This window comes from Macaca thibetana, chromosome 12 (assembly GCF_024542745.1).
Source record: "Macaca thibetana thibetana isolate TM-01 chromosome 12, ASM2454274v1, whole genome shotgun sequence".
NCBI lineage: Eukaryota > Metazoa > Chordata > Mammalia > Primates > Cercopithecidae > Macaca > Macaca thibetana.
In genome coordinates, this window is record NC_065589.1 from 116,006,379 (window position 1) to 116,029,860 (window position 23,482).

Sequence of the window (23,482 nt, forward strand, 5' to 3'; positions counted from 1 at the left end):
TGAAATGAAATTCCACTCTTGGAATTTAGAACCTTAGGAAGCAGTCGTCTTTTTTTTGTTTCACCCCAAAAACCTCATCATCTCCCTTTCCAAGCTAAACTCTCCTAGTTCCTTCCAGCTCTTCTGCCACATCATTTCCACTAGGGGAGGGGATGCAGACATGCCTGAATTTGAATCTTTACCTCCTAGTGACTCATTAGCCATTTAGCTTTAACAAGATCTTAGCTGGTCTGTGTTGGAGTTTCCTTAGCTGTGAAATGAGGATAAGGTGGCATAGGAATGCCTAGGAGATGGATGGAGATTAACAGATGTAAAGCACTCAGCACATGGCAGCCACCATCCTGCCCCCTGTTCTGCTCACACCTGGGGGATTTCTGGTTGGCCAACGTCCTTCCAAAGGAGCCCAACACTCCCAATTGGACTGGGAATTGGCAAAACAGCTGTGCTTTCATCTCCCTTTAACGGTTGCATTTCATTGTTAGCAATTCCTTCTAGCTCAGAGAACTTGGGCTTCCGATCTAATGATGTCCCTAAAGGGCTGACAGATAAAGCTCACCAGTGCTCAACTGCCATTTAATATTAACACTAGAGGATCCTTTTTGAGTTAAGGTACTGACAGTTTTAATGAAACATAAATACAAGAGAGTAACATGTACCTTATACGTATCCCAAGCTCACCAGAACATAGTGGTTCCTACCATTCAGTCTGGAGAGCAGCAGACCTGGGCTTAAGTCCAGGACTCAGAAGTGATAAGCTGTGTGGCCCTAGTCGAGCTATTTAGTGTCTCTGAGCCATGATACGCCAGGAGCCCCTGCCTCATCTGATTATTATAAGGAGCAATGCATGCAAAGCACTTAGTACTGCACCTGCCAGACAGTAGGCACTTCGCAGGTGGGGGATACCAAACAAGGCTGTTGTGAGAGTAAAATGAGTTAAGATCTATATGAAAAAGTGCTTGGAAGTTATGACAAGTTTATTCATTGCCTCTGTCTGTGTTTGGGGTCCCAGTGATGCCATAATCCTCAGAGTGCCCAAGCCAGATTCCTGGACCATTCCCGATTTGTTTCTCTCTCACTTTGCCCTATCTTTCCTATCTCCCACCCCAAACCACTTCAAGTCCTGTTGACTTTGCCTCCCCACTGTCTAGCCTTGCTCTCCCTCATAGTCTTTGGACCTTATCATGTGCCCTGCAAGCTCCTTGTACCTCTTGTTCACAGTTGTTTTCACAATTTGTGGTTTTCTATTTATTTCTGGCACTGTATGTTTCTTCCCCACTAGTAGACCAGATGTTTTCAGAGTCAGGGACTCTGTTTTGCTCACCATTATTCATCCCCGGTGCCTAGCACAGTGCCTGTTATATGGTAGGTACTACATAAGGATTCTTGGGTGAATAGACAGATGTATGAATGGATGATTGAATGAATGAATGAGCACTGGACTTAGACCTCAATGCCTATCCACCCTGTAACCAGAGTGATCTTTTTAAAAACAAATCTGATTGTGTCACTCTCCTGTTAACATCCTTCCGTGAATTCCCATGTGATTAGGATGAATTCAAACTTGCTTAGCCAATCTCACCAAGCACTGCCTGCTGAGGACTTGCTTGTTTTAGCCTCTCTGCTGAGCTTCTACAGTGTGCTTGTTACACCAAGCCACTGAAACCACCCCCAAACCACCCTGCTGCCTTTGCACTTGGAGCTCCTGCACCTGGGTCTCTGCATTCCCCCTTCTACGCCAGTCATACTTCACCTGACAAACTCCTAATGGTCCTTTAAGATTCTCTCCAAGGTCCCTACTGCAGGGAGTCTTCCCTGCCCACACAGGCGGGTTTAGGGAGCATTCTCTAAGCCCACACAGGACCTCTTGGTTGCCCTAGCAGAGCACTTTGTCTGCCTGCCCACATCCTCCATTAGCACATGAACTTATTGAGGACAGGGACCATATATAATGTCTTCCACGGGGCTTGCCTCAGAAGAGGATCTTTAATGTCTTCCACGGGGCTTGCCTCAGAAGAGGAAGTTAGTACTTTTTTAGTCGTGATTGAGGGAGTGAGTGAATGAAACCACAACTCCCCACTAACACTGTAGACAGGAATTTGCTCTGTACGGGAGCATCTCATACAGAGTAGCACTTCAGAACAGACTGCAAATCAGCATGGCAGAGAGCACAGAAAGAGGCCCTCTAGGACTGCAAATACAGAGCACCCAGGCCTGAGGGATGCAGTGAGGTGGGGCACTGGGTGTTTAACAGTCTGTGCTGGGAGATGAGAGCAGGACCTTTGGTAAGTCTGAAACTTACCTTCTCCTGGGAGAGACAGACACAGGTGATGGACAAATGAGCAAAACAGATCAATGTAAAATAATTACAGATTACTGTAAGAGTTTTGAAGGAAACAAACCAGGGAATTTGAATAGTATGGGCACAAAAAACCCATCTGAATAGTGTTATTTAAGAAGAAAAGATGAGAAGGAGCCACATGTGAAAAGCTGGAGGAGGAGCAACGCAGGCAGCAGACACAGCATGTGCAAAGGTCCTGCTGCTGACTTGTGCGAGGATCCATAAAGTAAATATGCCAGTGTTGTTCGGATCTAGTGTGATCGTATCAGACACACACACACCCACACACGCACTTGAGTTCAAATATGGTCTCTGGACTTCTCATCTCAGTTTTCTTAACTATGGATGGCACACATTAAACCTAGATAAAATAATCTTCCCCTGGGAACCGTCTTGTCCATTCAAGCTGCTGTAACAAACCACCGTAGAATGGGTGGCTTCTAAACAACAGAAATTTATTTCTCACAGTATTGGAAACTGGGAAGTCCAAGGTCAAGGTACTGACAGACTGGATGTCTGGTGAGGGCCCACTTTCTGGTTCACATAGAACTGTCTTCTCACTGCATCCTCACGTGGAAGAAGGGGTGAGGGATTTCTCTGGGATTTCTTTTATTTTTACTTTTTAAATTTATGATGATGATTATTATTATTTTTTACATAGAGTCTTACATTGTCACCCAGGCTGGAGTGCAATGGCACAATCTCGGCTCACTGCAAACTCCATCTTCCAGGTTCAAGCAATTTTTCTCCCTCAGCCTCCCGAGTAGCTGGGATTACAGGCATGTGCCAGCATGCCCAGCTAATTTTTTGTATTTAGAGTACAGACAGGGTTTCATTATGTTGGCCAGGCTGGCCTCCAACTCCTGAGCCCAAGCAATCCACCCACCTTGGCCACCCAAAGTTCTGGGATTACAGGTGTGAGCCGCTGCACCCAGCAGGGGGTCTCTTTTTTAAAGGTACCATTCATGAGGACTCTGTCTGCACAATCTAATCACCTTCCAAAGGTTCTGCCTCCTAATACTCTTACACTGGGGATTAGGCTCTGACATAAGAATCTGGGGGAGAGGGGACAAATATATTCCATCTATAACAGGAACTGAAATCTAGGCCCGGAGCAGGCTTTTGGTTGAGGTTTGTGGGTAGAGAGTGGAGGCAGTGCTCAGGGAGTGAGCCACTGTCCATGCCAAGGATCCATCCCAGCAACTTCACTGATTTACTAAAGCTGCCTTTTGTATCCCCTATTCCACATGCAAATGCATTTTCTATCTGATAGGTAGATGAATGTATGTGCAAACACAAATACACACGCACATAATCCACATATGCATACTCAGGGGAAATGGGGCATATTGGATCAAACATAACACGGATTTCAACATCCAAAGAGTTTGCTTTACACTTTGAGTTTTTTTTTTTTAGAAGACCCATTCAATAATAACCTCAAGAGTGGAGACTTTTGTTTTACAAGCATCTTTAAGACAAATTCACACAGAGGAGTACCAATAGGCTTTAGCTTTGGGGAATGCCCTCCTGGCTTTTGGAAACAAGAGTCCTGGTTATTTTGATTAGGAGGCTCAGATTACATTGCTTCCACCCTGATCCCTGGGAGCTGAAAGCCAGCTGCTGTCTTGTCACTAGATAGCATGTCCCCATCAATGACTGCTCTAATGACATAAAAGGGCAGAGAGTGGCTGCTTCTCCTGTCTTTTGATTATCTTGCTCGTAAAGAGGCTAAGGGACATGCTTTGCTAAATAATTGGAAAAATGTGCAATGTTCCCCCAACCACTTCATAAAACGTTTGCATCTGTTAGCTAGTGTCTAGCATTCCAAAACTCCCAGGTACCCTTAATTATAGGATCCAGAGAATTCCAGATGGGAACACCCCACTCCACTGTTTTCTGAACTTTCATCTACATGGTAAAGAATGTGCTTTTCCTTATCCAAACCACCAACAGGATAATCTTCTGCATTTTGCTGATTGGTCTGCAAATGTAATCTTCAGTGGCAAAATCCTTGAAGGGCTGCCTTGAGATTTGAGCATTCAATCAGTCTTAGGAATTTCTTTTGGCAAAAATACTTAGGCTTGGTCAGAACTCATGGGGCTGCGGTTGGCTCCGTGTCTCTGAGGCTGGGTATGCCCAGCGGTGTGGTTAAATATCATCAGCGCTGAAGTCTGCCACGGGGTCTGTTGGAGGTAATTACGCTGATGTGATTTTGAAGAAAGGTTAAAGGAAATGGTGCTATTTAGCCTGTAGAACACAAAACTGAAGAGCAACTAGATTCCTGTCTCCAAGTTCAACAGCATCTGTAACGTTTAGCACAGCACGGAACTTACCACAAGATTCTGTAATTGTCTTTTTGCCACTGCACGGGGGGCTTGTGCAAAGTACAACATTCTCTCACCTCCACACCCTTAACAGGCCTGCGAGTGGCTGCTTAAAGGTTGTGTGCCAACTTCAGAATTTGTGAATGGAGAGAAAAAACGATACTCTCTTTTCATTAGAAACTAAACAAGAGGGCACATGCTTAAGCCAAAAAGTGGTTTCTGGTGTACATCACTTAAGCACAAAGTGACTTCTGCTCTACATTTTCTATCTTCACTTGGTGAAATGATGACCAAGTGGAGATAGAAAATGTAAGTGAGATTACTGGAAAAGTTGAAAAAACTCTATTCTTGAAAATATTTTAGAATTCTTACTCATGCTGAATGACTAAGTTTATTTACTTTCATCTAGATAGGAGGCTGGGTATGTCAAGTTCTCTCAAAGCTTTAGCCTCCAATTAGTATAACTCTAAATAAACTCCATGGCTGGATGAATCTATACCTGTGAAATTTTTGCCTGCAGCTCCATTAAAGACTGAATATAGGACAGGCTGTCAGTCCATCAGTGGGGACTCTGGACACTCACTGACAGGCAACAGGCGTTTGGCATCTGAGCCTACACTCTCCCACACAGGGCCAATGGCAGGTGTGGCTGGTCCATCACAACACTCCCAATGAGCCCAGGTGGAGCCTCAAAACCCTTCTTGAGCACTTCCAAATAATGTTGCAACATAGGAAGAAACCTATTAGCTACTAGGTTGGTGCAAAGTAATTGCAGTTTTTTGTCATTACTTTCAATACTTTACATCTAACCTAATTCTCTATGCTTTTGGGAGAAGGATTTGTTTAGCCCCAGGGATTGGAAATTGTGCAAGGGAGTAGGTGAATTTATAGGAGGAGGAAAGAGCTCATAGTAATTAACTTTACTAAAACATTGAAGGGATGGAGAGAGATTTTTGAGTCTCTATGCTTTGGGAATCAGTGAGTGAACAAGTTTGTCTTGGGTATCTACTACAGCAGGCACTGCACAAGGCATGGGGCAGCAGGGTCCTGACAAGCAGAGGCCTGGCCTCAAGCTGCTTCTGTTCTGTAGTGTGAGACAGACAATAAGCCTATAAACAAGTAAGTACGTGTTATAATTTCAGCTTCTTAGAAGTAACACGAATACAATAAACGTGGGTTAGATGATAGAAGGTGGGAACAGAAATAGAATATTGTTTTAGCTAGAGTGTGAAGAAGGCTTACTGAGGAGGAGGTGACAAATGAATTGAAATCTGAATGGTGGGGGAGAAGTGGGGAGGAGTGGAAACAGCAGAGTCAGCCATGCAAGGCCAGAAGAGACGACAATACACAGAAGAGCGTAGCCAAAATCCTGGGAACAAACCAGGAATATCTGAAGAGACAACAAAAGGCTGAGGCAGCTGATGTGGAGCCACTGTTAAGTGGGAGATAACGTCAGAGAGACGGCGAAGGAGGAGCTCAAACAGGGCCCATAGACCCACATGGGCATCTAGTTCTGGGGGTTGTGGTAGTGTTCACAGCGAAAGAGTGATGCGCCATAATTTGCACTTCAGAAAAATCACTCTGGTTGCTGCGTGGAAGATAGCCTCAGGGACTGTGCAGGGATCAGACTGAAGAAAGAGAAAGAAGCTGTGGCTGTAGGCAGAGCAGGAAAAGATGGTGGCTCTTATGGGCTAAATTGTGTCCCCTTAAAATTCCTATGTTGAGGTCTTTACACCTAGTACCTCAGGATGTGACTGTATTTAGAAATAGGGTCTTTAAAGAGATAATTATGTCAAAATGAGGTTCCTGGGGCATGCCCTAATCTAATATGACTGGTGTCCTCATAAGAAGAGGAAATCTGGACACAGATAGGCACAAGGAGAAGACCATGTGACGACACAGGGAGAAGGCGGCCATTTATGAGCCAAGGAGAGGGACCTCAGGAGAAACCAACCCTGACAACACTTTGATCTTGGAGTTCCAGTTCCTCCAGAGCTGTGAGGAAACAAACTTCTGTTATTTAACCCACCCAATCTGTGGTGCTTTGTTATGGCAGCCTGAGCAGACTAATACAGTGGTGTAGGCTAGGGCCTGTGTCCTAAAGCCAGTGAGACGTGACGTAGTCAAATCCAGGATATGTTTTGGAGGAGAGTCGGCAGTTCTTTCAAATGGATCAGATGTGAGATGTGAGAGAAAGAGTGTAAGGAAGGCTACTCCTAGGTTCAAGTCCCAAGTATTTGGTGGGTGGCATTGCCATTACAGTGATGGCAGAGAAATTTCAAGTTCTGTTTTGGCCAGGTTAGGTTGACATACTTCTTAGTTTTTGGAGATCCCAAAGAAGTCTCATGTGCACCACACCTATACACTTTCAAGGGTTACAAGTTTCCTCTCCTCTATCATGAAGTATTCATTCTCCAGCTGAAATGTTGAAGAAGCATCAAAAACAGAAGCTTTCAGTTTTAGGCACCATTCATTTGTTACTGTTAGGATGATTGTTAGCAAGTTATTCGTTTGGTTTAGTAGAAATTAGCTTGTTTGTAAATTCTATTCATTAGACTTTATCTGACCACTGGACAAAACAGAGCAAATCTGCTCTATCACTTAATGACTTTTAGCAGTGACAGAATTCAAAATTAGGACCAACTCTCCTACTGAAGATAGATAGTAAAACTGAGCAAAATGTTTTTTAAAAGGTACTGAGTTTAAAAAAAAGAAAGAAGTTCCAGCTGAAGATCCAGGAGAAAATCAAAATCTGGAGAGGCGATTTTGATAGGGGTTGCTTTTCCCTAGGAGCAGATGTTGATTGTGGGTGAGAAGTAGGGAGGCTGATCAGTACTTCAGCCTCATGGGACTGAGGAGACGAGGGTGAAATTCCAGAGTCAGCCAATGAGTAGTGACAAGGAGCTAGTAAACTCCCCACATTTTATGCTGGCACCTTAAAGGACTCTGCCCTAGAAATGAAGATGTTTTGGAAATAAACCAGCCATAACATGCACAGCTTCAAGTCATCTAAATCAACAGTCCCCAGCTTTCTTTGCACCATGGACCAGTTTCATGGAAGTCAATTTTTCCACAGACCAGGGCAGGAAAATGGTTTTGGGATAATTCAAGCACATTGCATTTATTGTGCACTTTATTTCTATTATTATTACATTGCCATATATAATGAAATAATTATACAACTCATCATAATGTAGAATCAGTGGGAGCCCTGAGCTTATTTTCCTGCAACTAGATGGTCTCATTTGGGGGTGATGGAAGACAGTGACAGATATCAGGCATTAGATTCTCATAAGGAGGAGGCAGCCTAGATCCCTTGCATGTGCAGTTCACAAAAGGATTCCCACTCCTATGAGAATCTAATGTCACTGCTGATCTGACAGGAGATGGAGAACAGGTGGTAATGTGGGCAATGGGGAAGGGCTATAAATACAAACGAAGCTTCGCTCGCTTGCCCGCCACTCACCTCCTGCTGTGGGCCTGGTTTCTTTTTTTATGAGACGGAGTCTCGCTCTTGTTGCCCAGGCTGGAGTGCAGTGGTGTGATCTTGACTAACTGCAACCTCTGCCTTCCTGGGTTTAAGCTATTCTCCTTCCTCTGCTTCCTGAGTAGCTGGGATTACAGGCGTAATCTCACCACCATGCCTGGCTAACTTTTTCGTATTTTTTAGTAGAGACGGCATTTCACTATGTTGGCCAGGCTGGTCTCAAACTCCTGACCTTGTGAACTGCCCGCCCCAGCCTCCCAAAGTGTTTGGATTACAGGCGTGAGCCACCGTGCCCAGTGGCCTGGTTTCTAATAGGCCGTGGAGCAGTACTGGTCTACGCCCCAGGGTTGGGGGCCCCTGATCTAACTAGCCCTTATAATCTCAAACTATAAGACTGAATTAAAGTGGTCCTAATTGTTAGTGCCCTTGGAGTCTGGCAGAACTAACAAAACCCTTTCTGGAGGAAGAGAACGTCATCTTTGGTCTCAACATCTTTTCACAAACAATTTTTAGTACAATGTAGAGTACACAATAAAAAGAAAACCAGGTATACAAAGATATAAGGCAAAATGATTGATAATCAGTAGAAACAACAAATGATAGAATCAGATCCATAGAGTGTCCAGATATTGGAGTTATCAGGTAAAGACTTTTAAATAATTATGCTTTTTATGTTCAAAAATATAAAAGGCATAATTGAGAATTTTATTAGAGAAATAAAAATATTTTTAAAAACATCAAATCTAGTAGAAGTTCTATAACTGCAAAACCATGTAATAGAACCACAAATGAACAGCTTTAATAGCATGATAGTTAATTGAAATCCTAGAAGGAGAGATAAACGAAAGAGATAGAAGCAACATTCAAAGACACAAATAGCTAAGAATTCTTCACAATTGATGAAAAATGATGTCATTTCATAAATTGAATTGTAATTGAATTGAAATTAAATTGTAACTGAAAGACTGACACTTTACTTCCTGTAAATGTCTCTTCTCCATGCACAATAGTTCTAGTATCTTCTCTATATGGCACTGTGCCCTGATTCTTCATCTCTGAAAATTAGTACGTCTGTATTCCTCCTCTAATGTGGTATCTATGGTAAAATTTACTTCATCGGGTGCAATTTGACCATCATAAAGCACAAGATGGCTAACTCACCCCAACAGCAATTGTAAACTTCTGTTAAGACAGTATAATGTTGCAACTATTTTGTTTTCGAAGCCCCATCTTTTGTTTCCACACTACCTTTTATCCTCACATTACCTACCATTTAACAAGTTGTCTCCTACCTCCACAGACAATGCAAAATATTCTAGCCAATGCTTTGCTGAAATCAGAGTCCTCCTACTGTGCTCAAGATGTACCATTTGTGTACCATTATTTTTTGAATAGAAAGGAAATGCATTAGTTTGGTGTGCTGTGTTCCTAGTGAACACGTGCTGAGGACTAGAGGGCACCATATTATTTTCAAAATGCCAACTAACCACCTATTTAACAACATTGATTTGGCATTAACCAAGGCTCAACACAATTCTACTAGTATGAAGTTTCTCGACACCATTCTTACCTCATTTAATAAAAATAAGTATGTAATTTGCACATCTCATATACTCTTGAAACTTTTCAAGCAGGACCGACAATGAGAAAAATCACATGCTGGGATATAATTCATGTAGCCCTGACACTCAAAATCACCTACAAGGGCTAGAAGCTCTCCTACTAACTTATCACAGATCTTGTGCTCACGCCACATCTCTGTGAAGGAAGACGCCTTCCATGCTTGACCTAGGTTTTCTGAGCTGCTGCAACAAATGAGGTAGCACCAATAAGTGGGTCATCCTCACATCTCCTTTGGAATATTGTGAAAACTGCTTTTCATATGCCGGAAGTGACCCCCTCTCCCTACCCCACCCCCCTGCAGGTTCCAGCTGATGATAGTCATTGCTCCAGGTGCAGCATACGTGGCCCATCAGCTCTCTGAGCAGCTTCTTTATCTACTCAATCTGGTTCACAACCTGCTCTCTGGAATCACACAGCACTCAAAGATGGTATTGTGATCATCCTCCTCTCGTTTGTATTCTCAGATGAATTGCGTGCAATTTGAAGGCAGGGACCAGCTCCCATGCATTGTATCTTATGCACTAGTGTATAATATAATGCCTGGTGTGTGTAACAATTAGGAAACTTGTTTTCGACTTAATGCTGAAGATGTTAAAAGCTGGATGGCTGCTGAAATTCAGTAAGGAGGAGAAACAATGATGAGTGCAAAGAGAGATAGTTTGCAATTCCAGGAAGAGAACAGAAATATCTGAGGTTCATTTTCATCAACTGCGGGTTATGGTTAAGTCTGCATCAATGCAGGATCTACCTGATTTAAAAGGTCTAGGAAATGATCGTGGATGTGCCTGATGAGTTAGTCACAAAGATGCTAATCTCATTATGATTTTGAATGTAAGTATTTACTTAATGTAATACTATTTTACTAATTGCATAATCATTGTGTGCTGATATACAATATAATGATAACTGACTTGATTAATACATAAAATATTTTAAATATTTTCATTAATTAACATGATTTAAACATCTAACACTAGGGGATAGGTTAAATCAAACTGTGTTAATACAGTAGAATAGTATGTGCATGCAGTCTTTAAAAATGATTATATAAGTGTCTATTTATTGATGTCTGAATATTTTCAGAATGAATAATAAAGAATAAAAAGCAATACATTGAAATTTGTAAAATAGTACACATAAGTAAAATATAAAGTCGTATATTAAAAGGGAATGATACATAGCTTTACGATAGGATTATAGGTGATTGAATTCTTTTCCTTAACATCTGTATTTTCTGAATTTGTTCAGTAGACACAAGATTTTTGCAGAAAGAAAGAATTACAACTTTAAAAAGTTTCAGGGTCAGTGCCTACTGTATTTCCTGTCTACTGGGTTAGTGCGAGACTCAAATAAGATATATGTGCATGAAAGCACTTTGCAAACACATTTTAAAAATGTTTTTTGAAACATTTTATTAACATTATGAATATGACAAATAATATTTTTGGTGATTTGGTCTCAGAGAAAACAAATCCTGTAATATAAAGGTGAATGTGCGGCAAAAGTTTGTTGGATTCCTAATGCAGAGATAAGAAGAAAAATGTAGCCACCGAATAATTGCCAGCTTCTGCTCCCTGAGCCTGCCATCTTGTACCAGTGGCTTGGGCAGCAGCCACACACATGCTCCCAGCCAATCTGCAGATAGAACTTTTTCTGATTCTGTAGACGCCGCTCTTCTGTCAAGCTGACTTCATCTTCAAAGGCCAATCCCTTGGATTTGCTCAAAGATGCATCACTTTAAAAACCTGAGCCCACTTTAGACAGCAGCCTCTCTTCCCTGGATAGGCTGATCCATGGCTCATTTACGCCAGGGGAAATTTATGCATCTCTTCTCACCAGCTCACTTCAGTCCTTGCTAATTCCCTAATCATATTGAATTATTTGGAGTTTACTGTGTCATCCCTGGTCACCTACAGATTCCCTCACTTCATTACTCCTTGGCAAAACTGTCTTAGGAGGGCTCCCATGACAGATTTATATTCTGAGCAACAGACAGGAATGTGTTTCTCTGCTTTTCCTTTGCCTCTACCACATAAACATGTCCAGGGACACTCCTGGGCAGGAGCCATGGATCAGACCTTGATCACAGAGGGACTCTCGTAGAGGAATCTTCTGAAAGAGGAGGGTGAGGCCACTTACCTCAGTGAGTCTTCCATGGAAATGTAAATGCCCACCCAGGACCTCATTCTAGAGAGGTGTGTTTAAACTTCAATGTGCCTTTGATTACCAAGATATTTCATTGTCTTGCTTAAACATCTATTAGTTAAATACATCTATTGGAGTCACTGATATCTAAAAGAAGCTATTTCAACTTTTAGATATCAAACACCCTCGAGCTAGATTTATCACATGGAGAATGGTCATCATTGCTTAGTAGTTTAGGAGAAATACATGTATGTTGAAAGTTTTCTAGCACGTCCTTATAAAATTATTGAACCTACCAAGGTTGTATATGGTTACTATTTTGTTATTGCTGTTCAACAGAAAACTCCTTCTTCTTAATTATAAGGAGTATTATTGATGTTGATGTTCTTGCTGCTATTGTTTCACTGTACGAAAGCTTGGAATAAGACATGGTCTTCACCTTGAGGAGTTATAGTCTACTAGGAAATACGGCTATATAAATAAATACGTTATAACATTCCATGACAAACATGCCATAGAATTCTAAAGCATTATGGAACCACAGAAAAAGCAGTAACTAAAGTTCCAAACAGTGACTAAAATACCAGCAAGACTTCCACCTGTATAGAAAATACTTGTAACAAATCTTAAAGTGTAAGTGGAGTTAGCCCAAATAAGGAGAGGGAGAAGGCAGCCCCAGAAGGAGGAATCATCACAAGGAAATGCATGAAGAAGTCAAGGGGCAGAATACTTTTTGAGAAATGTTGAGACATTCCACTCATTAAGGACAACAGACAGTCAATAGCAGTTGTTGCAAAATAGAAAGATGGAACCAGATTCCTTTTCTAGGTCAATAGCTCTGGCATTTGTGTGAAGGTTGCACTGTAGTTAACATGGAGACTGGTGGAAAGAACATTTAGGAAGTGGTTGCAGGATAGTGAAAATAAGGACCTTAACTAAGACCAAACAGTGGGAGTGAAGAAGAGGGCTGGATTCAAGCCAAGTTTAGGAGACAGACTAGGCAGGACTTGGGGCTAATTAGAAGCAGAGGAAAGGGGGAAAGGGGCCTATGATGGCTGAAATAATTAGTAGAGCGAACAAGAGAAGCACATTCATTGGCCACTCACTCTGTCCCAGTCACTATAACTGGACTCAAGAATTCAGGAGAAAGAGACAGCTTGGGGTTTATGTAATGTGTAAAATTAGTTATGCTAACTTGGAAATGGCTAATACAGGCAGTCCTTCTTTGTATGGTAGCACAGGGCTATACAGATGACTGCAAAGTTGAAATCATGCAAAACAATCTAAGTAATCAATGGGGAAAAATTACATTTGTTTAATGATCTTTAAACATTTTTATCAAAACATTTAAAACATTAAAAACTCTTTACTGTCAGCTATAACTGTATAACTGTATAGAAAAATGAAAAGAAGTTATATAACTAATACTTAATACACTGTAATTTGCACATTTGAAGCATTAATTAAAGTGCTTTCATTTCATTGTAAAAATAAAATCCTACTGAGAGTGCTTACCTTATTCTAGTGAAATAACTTGGTACAGGGGATCATCTTTTCTGAGCCTTGGTGAATTTTCGTTTGAATCAGTGTCCAACACTTTATCCTTTATGCCTTCCATGTTGTGAAATATCTCAGAGCATTCCTTAAATGTGAAGCTCTTTGCTTATGTCACTTCCTCTGGGACATCTTTATCCTTTTTGTAACAGCCACTTTCCTCATGTATGATGTAAGTCTTCACTAAGTTCCTCTGGCTGCACTTTTAGAGTCTCTTGCAAAGCCTCAGTGTCCACATCCCAATGGTTAACTTTTTTTTCTTGAATCCCATTTACATTTAACTAAAATTTCATTTCCAGCATGATCACATTTTGGTTTTTCACTGCACTTTCATCTTTGTTGGCCAATTTCCTCTTTTGATTATCTATTTTTATCAAATATCATGTAAGTTTATCATTGGAAAACAAGCAGGCAACACAACTATATGTTTTGCTGTCTGTGCAGTGACGAATCCCCTTAGATTTCAAAAGAAATGGTATGCGTTTCTAATCATGGTCATGTCTGCTTTTTATGTAATAATTTGTGGAATGTTGAAGTAACAATGATGTTTGTATTGTATGCGATCAGTCACAGCCAATATGTCATAGGAACTAAAATTTAAATTATGTTTTTGAATCATGTTATCATGTTATAGGGATTGGTTTTATTTAGCTAAATTGTGGTAACCAAAACCTGTGTATGTTGGAGCCATGCAAAGAGAATTGCCAAGAGTCACCCACGTGACACAGGAGTGGTTAGGCCTTTGGGAGCAACGTAAAAGTTTTAAGAAGTATGAATTCATCATCAGCATCAACTACTGACCAAGGAGGTCAAGGGAATGAGTCTGGAAATATTTTCTTGTTTTGGCCATTGGTCATTGGTCATATAGATAATCTTGGTGGTCAAGTTATGAAGCAACAATCTAATTGAAGTAGGTTAAATAGAAAGTCACTGAGAAATTTAATAATATTTTATAATAAAAATAATCAACTGTTTTAAATAAAATTTTCAATAAATAAGGGAGGGAGTTAAGATATCAGGATTAAAGGAAGACATTTAACTTTGGAGGTTAAGAACTTTTATTTTCTAAATGTTCAGGTATGATTCTAAGAGATTTAGTCAACAACTTCCTGAAATTCAGATATAGCTCATCTATAATAGTTCCCATTTATATAAATCCCTATGAGTTTAGTAATTTTAATCAACAGAAAGAAATGAGACCCGGCCTGGCATTTTTTCTCACCCTCACCATGGATCCCCTTCCTCAGAACTCTTAGGTCTTATTTTGCCAACAGTAAGGTCAGCATTGACCAAGAAGGGGGTCATTGTTTTAATTAACTTGATGCTTGAACATAACAATAGCATTCTGCCTGTTTTGAGATAATTCTAGGTGAGTCGTTAAGGCACTTTTCTAGTGGAATACCAGAAATCAATTAAAACGAAGGCAAAGGTCTCAATGATGACAAAAGAGACACCATCAAACCAGAAATAATATGAGATGAAATATTTATTTACCCTGGACCACTGTTCAATTCCCGTTCTCATCACTTCAAATGAGTGATGAGTTTAAAAGGATTACTCAAAGTCTTTAAAATTTACATATCAATTCTACCACTTAGTAACTGCAAAATTCTAGATAAATTATTGAATATCCCTCATCCATAAAGTTGTATACTAGTATCTACCTTGTAGAGTTGAGATGAGAATTAGGTGACATTACATAAGAAAAAGTCTTGATTATTGTATTGCATTATCTTGAAAGTTAAGCAAAAAATGTCCCTTCCCTTCCCATTGATAAAAATAACAAAATAGATATTTGAGCCCAGCTCTCAATGCATGCATTAGAATGACAGATCTACATGGGAATATGACTGGAAGATCAATGGTTTTAATGCCATTAAAGTTGAAACACGTTGCACATGCCCAGATTGTTTCCATAAAATACAATCACAATAGATTCCACAACAAAACTGGTACAGACATCTTATTTTTGTTTGTTCTTCCTCACCTTTAGAGAGTATTCCATCAAGTTCACTTCTGCACACCAGGATTCGAAGAATTTCCTCATCCAGCTGCTCTCCAATGACATCATGGCAGCACTGTACATGGGCACAGTCATGCCCCTAATCTGTTCAGAGGTGCTCCAGAGTTGCAAACTTACTCTGTCCTCACCATAACTGCATGACACATTTGCTCACTTATCGTCTCCCCTGCATCCACTCCATCAAAGATATGCTTGTGCAAGTAGGGACTTTGCAGTGTTCTCTGCTGTACCACAAGGTATGTGGACGGAATCAAAAATGAAATGAGAAACTCTGTAAAGAACACAGAACTCTTGTAATGTCTTCCCCATTTGAGAAATCAGGAATACAAAGCAGAGAGGATTCATAAATTGCCTAAAGCCTAGACTTGAGCCACCTGGCTCCTATTCTAGTGCTTTTCAAAGCTTTAGACTCTCTTCTACCTGAAGAAGGTATTGGGCAGGGCACAATGCGTCAGCACCTCCATGCAAGGCCACCAGCTGGAAGAAACATAGCCTGCTCTGCGGGTGCTGCCTTTAGGCTGGAGAGCACATCAGGGCTTCTTTGGAAGCTTGTGCCACCCCTAGTGATCACCTTTACCAAGAATGTGCTGGAAGCTAGGGGTGGTTTCTCCTGCCACAGAGAGGAAAGCCAAAGGCTCAGGATGAAGCCTGGAGAGACTAAATTTCCAAAGGCATAATGAGTGTCTTCTCCTCCATACCCCCTCCCCACCACTATGAAGTATTGCAACTGGCCCTGTCAGCTTGGTATTTGAAAAGAATGGGTCAGGCAATGGGGCTGAATCAATCACAGCAATTTGAAATGTCACTTTGTTCTCCTATTGTGTTTGAATTTCTTCCATGTTACAATAGATCTTCTCTCCATGCCCAAACTCAGTTGAATCCCTCTTTTTGTATTGTTAGAGAAGCTTGGAATAAGGTTTCAGGTGCACTAATATTTGGACCACTCCCAAAAGCTTTCTCTCCACTCCTCCTAACTCTCCAGCAGTCTCTGCCTCTCTTACCCATCACCAGAAAAGGCTTCGGAGTTGTTACCAGTTTGCAAAACATCTGCTTTTACTATTTGGCATAGTGTAGGGTTGGGGTGACAGGGGATTTGATTGGTCTCCCAGGACTTATTATATTTGATACATTGCGTGTCAGACTGGGGACCCCTCCCCTCCCTTGTTCCTATACTCTGTGCAACCCTGTTGGTTTGTTGGTTTGTTGTCAGCTTTCTTTTTCCAGGGCCCAATTCTAGGACTAACTGTCCTTTTTCTGCCAGAGCCTCCTGGTCTCACACTCTCTGCCTCTTAAAAAATATGAGAAGCTGCCAGCTTCTTTGTTCTTGGTCCTCTTCTGGGCTTGAGTGGAAGAAGTTGTCCATAAAAGAAACTTCTGATTTACAGACCATCTCCCCATGTGCAATCAGGGCCAACATTCCTCAGCACCGTGGCCACATGTGTGCTTGACTGGCCAGATGTCCATCCAGACAGCAGGGGTGGTGGCTCTGGGATGCAGCATAACCAGCCACTCAGTGGCCTGGAATGCCCTTCTGCTTCCCCGCCACCCATCTGTGTCTAAGACATCCAAATGTTCCTACCCAGCCCAATACTCAACTCATCCAGGAGGCCATGCTAGCCCTCACAATTTCCTGCATCAAATCTAATCACCATGCACATCACTCATCTGGCTCCTGCCTAACTGCCTCCCACATCTCTGGCTAATCTTTTCCATGGTACACAGAAAGGACCAGCCAGGGCCTTGGAGTTAGTCACACCTGGGTCCAAAGCCCCACTGTACCTTGTATTAATAGGACTGCCATAAAAAAGTGCCACAAACTGGGAGGCATAAACAAGAGATATTTATTTTCTCACAGTTCTGGAGGCTGGATGTCCGAGATCAAGGTGTTGGCAGGGGTGGCTTCATCCTGGCCTCTCTCTCCTTGCCTTGTAGCTGTCCCCCTTCTCCATATGCCTTCATACGGTCATCCCTCTATGTGTGTCTGGGTCCAAACTCCTCTTCTTGTAAAGACACGAGTCATACTAGATTAGGACCTACCTTACAACCTCATTTTAACGTAACCATCTCTATAAAGGCCCTGTACATTCTAAGGTACTGGGGATTTGGACTTCAACATGTGAATTTGGTGGGGGGACAAATTCAGCCCATGATATACCTTTGGTTAGAGCAGGGGTTTACAACCTGAGGTTAACTTTACGTCATCTATGAAATAAAGTTGAAAATCATTCCTAGGATTATAAGTACTAAACAAAATCCTGTAGGTCAAGACTCTCACACTGAATAAAATTCTAGAAGCCTAGTTTGTTTCCGACTGTCCTCATTCCACCTTGACTCCCCCACCCCACAGCAGTGGCTGTGCCTCCTCATGTCAACCAACTAATAGATATTTGTTCCCTGATTTCAATGCAGACAAATTGAGTAGCCTATTGATATCTGGGCACCTCCCTCTGCTCCCAGTGAAACATAAAAATGAGGTAACACAGTGCAAGGAAGGCAGGGAGCAGAGTTACTACGGGAGCCAATGCTGGATGGAGTCAGCCTTCAGGCAAGTCGCTAAAGCTCCCTCTGCCTCCATTTCTCCTCCATGGAAGAAAGTTAAGAGTAATGCACGGCAGCAGAATTGCTGCATGGATTACATGAGAAAACCGTCCTATGGCCGGCACAGAGTCCGTCCATGAATACGGCTGTTACTATTGTTACTGTCTGGATGTGTTCAGCATTGTCCACAAAGATGGGACAAATGTATTATCTCAAATATTTATGACTTTTTTTCTAGTAAGAACATTTAAATCTACTCTCAACGATTTTCAAAATACAACACATTGTCATTCATGTTAGTCACCATGTTGTATAACAGACTTCTTGAAGTCATTCCTCACATCCAGCTGAAGTTGTTTCTTTAAATCTATCCCTACTTCACACTGGGACCTGCAAATGTTAGGCATGTTCATACTGATACTACTGATGTAGCAGCACCATTCAACAGTCCATTTTATCATTAAATGGGTCAATTTGTTTTATTTAATAAGCAAAAGTGTTTTTTGGGGTAATCCAACCAAACAAGGGACGTAGATAATGCTTTTGCCTTACAGTCAGGGTGCTGAAGGCCAGCCTACCTTGGGTGAAATTGACAACTATCTACCCATCATCATATAAAGCCTCTTCTGTGCTGCTTCTCTCATGGCCAAGCATAGACCAATAGCCCTACCCTCAGTCTCTCCCTTGGATTGAAGTCACTAAGGCCTTTGTGAAGTTTCAGTAACTGGCCTGGAACAAAGGGGAGTCTGTCAGCTATTAACTTAGCTCTAGCTGAGAGCAGGACCAGAGCAGTGGCATTCAGGATGGGTAAATTTCAGAGAGGGGAAAATTGGATTGCACCTATAAGTTAGGGAGTCCCCAAACCCACCCTCACCTTTGACACCAACTTCAAGTTCTGAGGTTCCCAAGACTTTGATCATTCATTAGAAGGACTCACAGAATTCACTGAAAACTGTACACTTAAAGTTATAGTTGATATGGTGAAAGAATGCAAATTAAAGTCAACCAAGGGATGAACACACGGGGCACAGTCCAGGAGAGTTCCACATGCAGAGTTGTTCTCTCCCAGTGGAGCCATGAATAGCTAGGCTACTCCTGAGAACTGTGTAACAATACACACCAAGAGCTACCAACTGGGGAAGTGCACCTGTGTCTTAGTGTTCAGAGTTTTTATTTGGATTTGGTCATGAAGATATGGTTGATTATGTGACTATCAGGTACTGACCTTCAGTCTCCAGCCTTTCTGGACATCAAATTGATACTACATAGCTCAAAGTCCCCACTTTGGCCAAGACTCTCTTGTGGAAAAATAATCATATCTGTTTTACTGTCTGCGTTTGTTACAGCATTTATATCACAGATACAGGAGTCATGTCAGTATGAACATGCCTAACATTTGGAGGCCCCAGTGTGAAGCAGGGATAGATTTAAAGAAATGACTTTAACTAGGTAAGAGGAAGGACTTCAAAAGGTCTATTATACAATATTGTGACTATCATTAATGACAATACATTGTATTTTGAAAATCACTGAGCATGCATTTTTTTTTTTTTGAAGTGGAGTTTTCACTCTTGTTGTCAAGGTTGGAGTGCAGTGGTACAATTTCAGCTCATTGCAACTCCGCCTCTCAGATTCAAACAATTCTCCTGCCTCAGCCTCCCAAGTAGCTGGGATTACAGGCATGCACCACCACGCCCGGCTAATTTTTTGTATTTAGTAGAGATGGGGTTTTACCATGTTGGTCAGGCTGGTCTTGAACTCCTGACCTCTGGTGATCCACCCACCTCAGCCTCCCAAATTGGTGGGATTATAGGCATGACCCACCTCACCTGGCCAAGAGTAGATTTTAAGTGTTCTTACTACAAAAACGTCACACTATGTGAGATAACACATATGTTAATTAATGCAATTGAGCCATTCCACAATGTATACATATTTCAAAACATCCTGTTGTTCACAACAAATATATAAAATTTTTATTTTCAATTAAAATTAAATTTAAAAAAAGAAACAACGTATCTGTCTAGGAAGTCATTGCATACATTTTTGTATTTTTGTCCTGATATGATGACTTGTTCTACTACCATCTATATCTCATAATACACTTGTGCAGAACTATTGTTTTGTTTTGGTTTTAGAGACAGGATCTCTGTTGCCCAGGCTGGAGTGCAGTGGTGTGATCACAGCTCACTGTAGCCTTGATCTCCTGAGCTCAAGCTCAAGTGATCCTCTCCTCTCAGCCTCCTATGTAGCTGGGACTACAGGTGCACACCACCACACTTGGCTAATTTTATTTTTCAGTTTTTCAGTTTTTGTAGGGACAGGATCTCACTATATTGCCCAGACTGGTCTCTCAAACTCCTGGATTCAAGCAGTCCTCCCATATCAGCCTCCCAAAATGCTGAGATTACAGGTGTGAGCCACCGTACCTGGCCAGAACTATTTAGTATAGCAATTAGATGATAATTAACAAAATCTAGTGTTTCCTAAGGCCAGTCATTTTCCATCAGCATTATATCCTGAGGAGGCTTTCACTTCATTTCCTGATATATTTGGTCATCAACAGCAGTACCATCATTAGACTTATTCACATAAGGGGACTGAATCTTATCCATGATGCCAGTGCTACACCATATTGAAGTATGGTTGCAGATGTAACCTGAAATGTAAGCCAAAAGATACAGGCATATTACTAAAATCTCACTCAGTCATTATCAATTTGGTCCAGGTCATGATCACATTATATGACCAAAATGTCTCCCAGAGCAATGCCACCCACTCAGGTTTGCAGGTTTCCATTCAACATTGTCAGGTTCCCAAAAACAGGAGTGGTCTTTGCAATACATGGCTTCATCCTTTCAGGCATTTGCATGAAGCTAAAAGACAATATCATTTTTATAAAGGCACCATTGTAACATTGGAATTCCCTTGTTTCATAACCCATCTGTTCATTCATTTACCCTTAGCTACTATTCTTCCTTCTATCCATTTATCATTGTTTTTCATTTTGTTTTGTTTTGTTTTGTTTTTAAAATAGGATGGGGTCTCTCTGAGACTTGCCCAGGCTAGTCTCAAACTCCTGGATTCAAGGGATCCTGCCACTTCAGCCTCTCAAAGTGCCGGGATTACAGGCATGAGCCACTGCACCCAGCCTACCATTGTTTTTTTTCCAAACTTTTCTACCTTTAGAAGGGCTGTTAGTTTTGGCACTGTTCAGATACACACTGCTGATAGCAATACTGGTCTAGCAGGTGCTTCTCTCTCAATTCACTTCCGTTTAATAGGGTGAGTTTACACACATACAGAACTAGTGGGCTGTCTTGACCACTAGACAATAATATATCTGCATTCATCATCAAGACCAATTTTGCCAGATGGGCTGAAGGCACAGTCTACCCCATCAGGTGTTTGGGAGTTCTGACATAAAAGTTCAAAAGTATAGTTACAGTTTCCTGCTTAGGGATTATCCCTGCCCTTGCATCCAGTTGCAGCTCTGGTTCTGTGATCACTGAATTAGGTAGAAAGAAGAGTTAAAGTTGTGCAGGGAAAACAAAGTTGCAGTGATGTGAAGAAGAATTGTATGGTCATATTAGCATTGTCCTCCAACCCCTCTTCCTGGATGGAACCCCAGAAATGGTCTCTGCCAATGAGAGAGCTGACACAAGTAAATACAGAATAACCAATCCTTTCTTGTTCCCCTGTTGCTGAGGTCTTAGCTGATGATAGGAAAGATGCAGCATTTGCCAGGAGTGTGTTTGTGCTGACCAGATGTTGGCCTCACCATTTGTCTTTCTATAGTTATCTCATAAGGCAGGCAAAGGCCTTCACCCCCATGGGAAGGAGAATGTCCGAGGGCAGGAAGTGGGGGGCTGTCATTCACCAGGGCAAGAAGAATTCCTTAGGGAGAAAATGGGGCCTGAGTGGGGAAGAGATTCAGCCTCTTTTGATGTGGATTTTGAGTGGTCTAAATAGAGAGTTCCTAGGAGGTGAAGCTTAAGGATAGTGCAGCAGACAGAATAGCAGCCTCCCAAAGAAGTCCATGTTCTAAACCCTGAAACCTGTGAATCTGTGAACTTTTATGGCAAAAGGAACTTTGAAGATGTGATTCAGTTAAGGCTCTTGAGATGGGAAATCATCCTGACAAATCCATTTAATCAAAAGAGCCCTTTGAAGGGAAAGAAGGAGGCAGGAAAGTCAGAGTCTGAGTAGGAGATGTAACAAAGGAAGCAGAGCTCAGGGACAAAGGTTTGAAGATGTTGCACTGCTGTCTGTGAGGGTGGAGGAAGGGGCTACAAGCCAAGGAGTGCTGGCAGCTTCCAGTAGCCAGAAAAGGCAGGGAAAGTGTTCTCCCTTAGAGCCTCCAGAAGGAACGCAGCCCTGCTGACCCCTTGATTTTAGGACCTCTAGCCCCCAAACTACAAGACAGTAAACTTGTATTATTTGAAACCACCACGTTTGTCAGTAATGTACTACAGTAGGAACAAGAAACTCATACCAACAACATCAGCTCGGGAAGTCAGGAAGCAAGCTCCCCTACATGACTATTTTCTTCTTTCTCTGGTCCCACGGGGTCTGTAAATAAAGAAAACAAGACCAATTTTAGGACTGCTTAACCTGGAATCCATATCCCATAGAAAAGATTTGAGGAATCCTCATACCCCATGAAATTGTAAAATTTTACATGGCCAGTTTTGGTGAGAGATGGTCCAGGAATCCATGAGTCCTGAAAGGTTAAGAACTACTCACCTTAAGAAAGAAAAATCCAAGCCGAAAAACAGCCCCCCAGTCAATATGGAGAAGTGATGTCGGGAGTCAGATGAAAGAGGATATAGAATCTCTACACTCCAGGAGCAAGGTGAAGGAAAGATCCGGATGACCGGGTAAGCCTCAGGTTGGTGACGAGGCTGAGAGTCATGGCAAAGGTGGCCTGCTCCTCTTTGGGTGTTGAGGATATGATCCTGGTTTAACAGAGATTCATAAACAAAAATAAACAGAAATTCAGCGTCAGCCACCCTGAAAAAGGAGAATTTGCCTAATGCACCCCACTATGCAGAATAATAGACACCTCAGCATTTGCAGGAAACATAGAGAAGTGGCTTATGGTCTTTGGTTCGTCTTTCACTCTTGTCCTATCCCAAGGCAGGTCTCTGGGCTGGATCCAGGGAGGCAGGACATTTGTGCTGAGAAGTCATCCCAAGGAAGCCCTGCCAGCCATGGTTTCCCTAATCCCATTAGGACCACACCTTCAGGGATGGGGGCCAGGTCAGAGTCAGTGTAGAGCAAGTTACTGCTGTTAAAAACGGAGGCTCCCAAAAAGTTCCTGGCCATGAAAAGAAGGTCTTTTTCTTTGCTCATTAACTGCTAAATTATCATTTCATGACCTAAGAGTAAACAAACCAAAACCACATGTCCCTTTGTAATTCAAACGAATAGAGTATTCCAGATTA

The 23,482-nt window shown here is 41.8% G+C and overlaps 2 long non-coding RNA genes across 2 annotated transcripts in view; both read right to left on the minus strand.

Annotated features, from left to right (window-relative positions):
* The window catches only part of LOC126933164 (uncharacterized), a 38,745-nt gene extending 24,870 nt beyond the window's left edge, over positions 1 to 13,875 (minus strand). The window contains exon 1 of the long non-coding RNA XR_007718435.1: positions 13,436 to 13,875. This is a non-coding gene — a long non-coding RNA (uncharacterized LOC126933164). The remainder of the gene's footprint in view (positions 1 to 13,435) is intronic.
* A 6,113-nt stretch (positions 13,876 to 19,988) lies between these two features.
* On the minus strand, positions 19,989 to 23,165 carry LOC126933166 (uncharacterized). Its single transcript, XR_007718437.1, has 3 exons — positions 22,782 to 23,165; positions 22,531 to 22,607; positions 19,989 to 20,694 (listed from the first exon to the last, which is right to left on the minus strand). It is a non-coding gene; the product is annotated as an uncharacterized LOC126933166 (long non-coding RNA).
* Positions 23,166 to 23,482: the final 317 nt, after the last annotated feature.